Genomic DNA, 6000 nt, shown 5'->3' on the forward strand with positions numbered 1-6000 from the left:
GAACACATGCTGTTACAGGGTGATTACCTGTAAATTCCACATTAATGCAATAAATACAAAATTGTTGAGGCTTTCGTGGCCACTTGTTGACAAACTGCCTATTGGCTTCTGTCTCGGGTTCTTCGGCCGACGTTCATCTAATGATTTTTTTGACGTTTCGCCAGCACGAGTGGCTGGCATTGTCAAAGCTTCACCCTCCATTGCCGGTGGTGAACTGGAGCAGAGCTCGCGGGCGCAGACTATATGTACCTGGCGCGCCAACGTCCGAGGTCTTCTCCGCTGTCATTTCCGGTGCGGTTCTCCTCTTGCTACCTGCGACGGTCGTTCGCTGCAGTACGGGAAGCCAGGATCCGTTTACCGTAAGGCTTTCTTCTTTCTTGTTCAAACTGTTCGCGTGTTTTTGTATTTCTACAGCTTCTCTAAACAAGCGCGTGTGATAGTGGTTCTCTATAGCCACAACTTCCGTGTCGGCGAATTTCATTACGTGGTCGGTCTCATTCAGTGCGTGCTCTGCCACGGCCGATTTCTCCACCTGCCCCAACCTGCAATGTCGCTTATGCTCTTTGATCCTAGTGTTAATGGATCGTCCAGTCACTCCGACATAAACTTTTCCACATGTGCATGGTATGCGGTATATTCCCGACATTGCAAGTGGGTCTCTTTTCTCCTTCGCCGATCTAAGACACTCTTTGATCTTCCTTGTCGGTTTGAAAATCGTCTTTACGCCATGTTTGCGCAATATACGGCCGATTCTGTCTGTCACTCTGGGAATGTATGGCAGAAAGGCCGTACCCGACATTTCTTTTTCTGGTTCCTTACTTCGCCGAGTGTTTGGCTCTGTTACACTTCTAATATAATTTGTGGAGTACCCATTGCTCCTCAGGACAGTTTCCAGGTGTTGCATTTCTCGTTTGAGGTGTTGCGGCTCACATATTCGTCCTGCTCTCGTTACGAGTGTACTAATCATGCCTCTTTTCTGGCTCGGGTGGTGGTTTGACAGTTTGTGCAGGTATCGGTCCGTGTGAGTCGGTTTTCGATACACGCTGTGTCCCAGGTTTTCGCCGTCCCTTGTGACCAGCACATCTGGTCCTTTTCTACTTCCATTGTAAATGTTATGTTGGCATGGAGGCTGTTCAAGTGTCTTAGGAAGTCACCGAGCTGTTCTTCACCATGGCTCCACACCACGAAAATATCATCGACGTATCTGTACCACACCTTAGGTTTGCAAGTCGCCGAGTCCAGTGCCTGTGCTTCGAATTGTTCCGTGAAGAAGTTGGCCACCACTGGACTGAGAGGACTACCCATGGCTACGCCTTCCAGCTGTTCGTAGAAATCGCCGTTCCACGTGAAATAGCTCGTGGTGAGACATGCATAGAAGAGCTTTCTGATGTCTAGCGGGAAAATGGAACCGATGTGCTCCAGAGCGTCACTGAGTCGCACTTTCGCAAATAACGAAACAACATCAAAGCTGACCAGGATGTCGTTTGGTGCAAGTTTCAGTTTCTTCAGCTTCTCAATGAAATGTCCAGAGTCCTTAATCTATGTATCGGTCTTCCCCACGTGTGGTTGGAGCAGAGAGGCCAAGTGTTTTGCCAATTTATATGTCGGTGATCCAGGAGCGCTAACGATCGGTCTCAGTGGAACGTTGTTCTTATGGGTCTTGGGTAATCCATGCAGCCGAGGTGGTAGGGCTTCTGTGTTGCGCAGGTTTCTCTGTATGTCCGCCGGCAGAGAAGACGCCTTGATTAATCGATTCGTATTCCGTGTGATACGTTGCGTCGGATCTGCGCTTAGTTTTCGGTACGTCGTCGGATCTAATAGGTCTCGAATGTTTTGCTCATAATCTTCGGTCTTCATGAAGATGATGTCCGTCAACCTCAATGCATTTGGCAATACGTGTAACGACACTCCTCTCAACAGTGAGTACTTCGCCTTCCGTAATGTTCGCACATCCATTGACAATGCGCTGACGCATGTTGTCAGGCGTTGTCGGTGGACCACTATAGCAAATATCCTTCAACTTTGCCCACAGAAAGAAATCCGGGGACGTCAGATCCGGTGAACGTGCGGGCCATGGTATGGTGCTGCGACGACCAATCCACCTGTCATGCTATTCAATACCGCTTCAACCGCACGCGAGCTATGTGCCCGACATCCATCATGTTGGAAGTACATCGCCATTCTGTCATGCAGTAAAACATCTTGTAGTATCATCGGTAGAACATTACGTAGGAAGTCCGCATACATTCCACCATTTATATTGCCATCGATAAAATGGGGGCCAATTATCCTCCCTCCCATAATGCCGCACCATGCATTAACCCGCCAAGGTCGCTGATGTTGCACTTGTCTCAGCCATCATGGATTTTCCGATGCCCAATAGTGCATATTATGCCGGTTTACGTTACCGCTGTTGGTGAATGACGCTTCGTCGCCAAATAGAACGCGTGCAAAAAATCTGTCATCGTCACGTAACCTCTCTTATGCCCAGTGGCAGAACTGTACACGACGTTCAAAGTCGTCGCCATGCAATTCCTAGTGCATAGATATATGGTACTGGTGCAATCGATGTTGATGTAGCATTCTCAACACCAACGTTTTTGAGATTCCCGATTCTCGCGCAATTTGTCTGCTACTGATGTGCGGATTAGCCGCGACAGCAGATAAAACACCTACTTGGGCATCATCATTTGTTGCAGGTCGTGGTGGACGTTTCACATGTGGCTGAACACTTCCCGTTTCCTTAAATAATGTAACTATCCGCAAAAAGGTTCGGAAAAATGGTTCAAATGGGTCTGAGCACTATGGGACTTAACATCTGTGGTCATCAGTCCCCGTAGAACTTAGAACTACTTAAACCTAACTAACCTAAGGACATCACACACATCCATGCCCGAGGCAGGATTCGAACCTGCGACCGTAGCAGCCGCGCGGTTCCGGACTGCGCGCCTAGAACCGCTAGACCACCGCGGCCGGCAAAAGGTCCGGACACTTGGATGATGTCGTCCAGGATAACGAACAGCATACACAACATACGCCCGTTGGGCATTTTGATGACGATAGCCATACATCAACACGATATCGCCATGTTACGTGATACCACGTACTTATTCGTTGGTGACTATTACAGCGCCATCTATCACAAAGCGGAAAAAGTGGTCCAACTAAAAAATTAATATTTCCTTACGTACTACACGAATATGTAATAAAAGTGGGGGTTCCCATTTAAAAAAAAAACGCAGTTGATATCCGTTTGATCTATGGCAGTGCCATCTAGCGGGCCAACCATAGCGCCATCTGGTTTCCTCCTTCAAGATAGACGAGTTTCGTTCTTTTTAGTTATTTCGTTTGATGCTTATTTCGTGAGATATTTGGCCCGGTCACTATCAATGGAACACCCTGTATATGGTGTCTTTTCTTTCTGTGATGAGCTGCTTTGTTTAGTAAGACTTTAAAGAGAATATTGCATATTAAATCTACGAGTTGGATCCCTTGTAGTCGTTGGCGTCTGTTTTGGAGTTGGTGCTTCAGGGCCAGCTTCCATTCACATGGGATTTATCCATATTTCTTCAAACATGTTTTCCAGAGACACTAATCAATTTTTTTGACCTCTTACAAAGCTCAACTGTGATTTGAATTTATCCTGAGGCCCTACAGTTCTTGAAATACGGCATGCATTTCTGGATCTTTTCGATGTAGGGTGCTTCCAAGTTAAGTTTTTCTTATTATTGAGTTGTCAATGCCCATTTTTTTACCGTTTCTTTAAAGTTATGGGGGCGTCTGTAAAAATTTTGCGATTATCCATGTTGTTATGGGTAATGTTTCTATATTTTCCTTGTAGGTGTAGGGTTGGTGGGCTGTACATGTTTATTCTCCGTTTAAAAATCTGATAAAAGCTCCCTATATTGCTTTTGATTAAGTCTTCATTCATCCGAAAGAGAAGTTGGTCTTCCTAGGCCATTTTATTCCTTTCAGGTTTTTGCCCACTAATCTAGCGTTAATTCATTGCAAATTAAACGTTTGCTGAGACGGTGACGCAGTGAAAGAATCAGCTATTGGGCTATACCCTAGACACTTCATTTTAAATTTCTTAGTTCAAGGTTAGCTTACCCAGTGACTGATGGTTTTAGTGCTAGCACATCACGCTTTTGGAAAATACTGCCATAACTTTCTTCTTCGTACATGGGATTACAGAGAACGTCAAATGCACTAAGTTAAACAAAAACTCCTTCCCTCGAGGCTTCGGTTGGGAAACGCGGAATTGCTGAAATTTCACTGTCGTCAAATATTATTCCTGTATCAGAACGGGTACATTGTTGATAGTCTCCTTGCACTTCAGGTCAAGCAGTGACATGTGCTTCTGTCAGGAAGTGTAGTACCCATGAACAGTCATTCTGTTTAACTTCTTAATAATGGATTATTGTGTGACTTTAAGTTGCATTCAGGTCCACAGAAATAGTTAGCTAGTTTCATGACATATGGCTTCCTTCCACGACACTGCATCGCTGCATACATTTTTGCAACGACAAAATACTCTTCGTTCGAACATCAAGTTTACGGTAGAGATAGAGAATAACGGCGAGCTACCGTTCCTGGACCTCTTGGTGCGGAGAAAGATGGCACCTCCGGTCACGCTGTATATCGTAAACCTACACACACGTACTCACAAACCACCAGCTGTCACCATTCAGCACAACGAAGTGGCTTGTTTAGGACGTTGGTGCACAGAGCACGAGGCTACCAGATTCAGACAGCTTAACTTTTGAGCTACGCCAACTCTGTGTAATGTTTTTAGATAGCTGATATTTTGAAAGGGAAATTGGCCATCCCTTCCTACCGGCGCGTCTTACACAGAGAAGATCCAACGGAGAGCGGCGCGCTTCGTTACAGGATCATTTAGTAATCGCGAAAACGTTACGGAGATGATAGATAAACTCCAGTGGAAGACTCTGCAGGAGAGACGCTCAGTAGCTCGCTACGGTCTTTTGTTGAAGTTTCGAGAACATACCTTCACCGAGGAGTGAAGCAGAATATTGCTCCCTCCTATGTACATCTCGCGAAGAGACCATGAGGATAAAATCAGAAAGATTAGAGCCCACACAGAGGCATACCGACAATCTTTCTTTCCACGAATATTACGAGACTGGAATAGAAGGGAGAACCGATAGAGGTACTCAAAGAACCCTCCGCCACACACCGTCGGGTGGCTTGGGAGTATGGATGTAGATGTAGATGTAGATTGTTCCTCCATAATTTATTGTCTAAGAAATGTCCCTTTTCTGTGAAAGATCTGAAGTTGGTCACTAAGGACCGAAACCGATAGACTGACCACAATATTATACAGTGACAGACTTGAATTAAAGAAACCATTTCTGTACTTTCTAGATCACTGTTCAAAAAAATGGTTCAAACGGCTCTGAGCACTATGCGACTTAACTTCTGAGGTCATCCGTCGCGTAGAACTTAAAACTAATTAAACCTAACGAACCTAAGGACATCACACACATCCATGCCCGAGGATTCGAACCTGCGACCGGAGCGGTCGCTCGGCTCCAGAGAGTAGCGCCTGGAACCGCAAGGGGATCACTGTTCTTGCGACTAACTCGCAGCATGAGAAAATAAAAGAAATAGACAGTGAGAGAGATATGTACTGCAAAGAAATTGAAGGCTGTTTCGTTTTCCAGAAACGAAAAAGATATCAATTAATGTAAACGCAGAAATAAAATTAAATACAAACGTAAAGCACGTGGTGTACACGAATACGATCGGAGCTGCAACGTACGTGTGTGCCACAGCAGACTCCGCCGCCGCGCTGCGTCTCAGGTGCGCGGACTCCTCCACCCTCACCGACTGGCCTGCGGAGTTTATTTTGGCGGCGCGCGCCAAGTGCCTGGCTTGTGGAGCCCGGGGCGGCCCTTGACCCGCCAGTAGTTATCTCACACCCCCGGCCGCCCACCCCCACTCCAGCCCGGCCATCTCATCTCGCCGAGAGCGGCGAGC

Source organism: Schistocerca americana, chromosome 1 (genome assembly GCF_021461395.2).
Source record: "Schistocerca americana isolate TAMUIC-IGC-003095 chromosome 1, iqSchAmer2.1, whole genome shotgun sequence".
Classification (NCBI taxonomy): domain Eukaryota; kingdom Metazoa; phylum Arthropoda; class Insecta; order Orthoptera; family Acrididae; genus Schistocerca; species Schistocerca americana.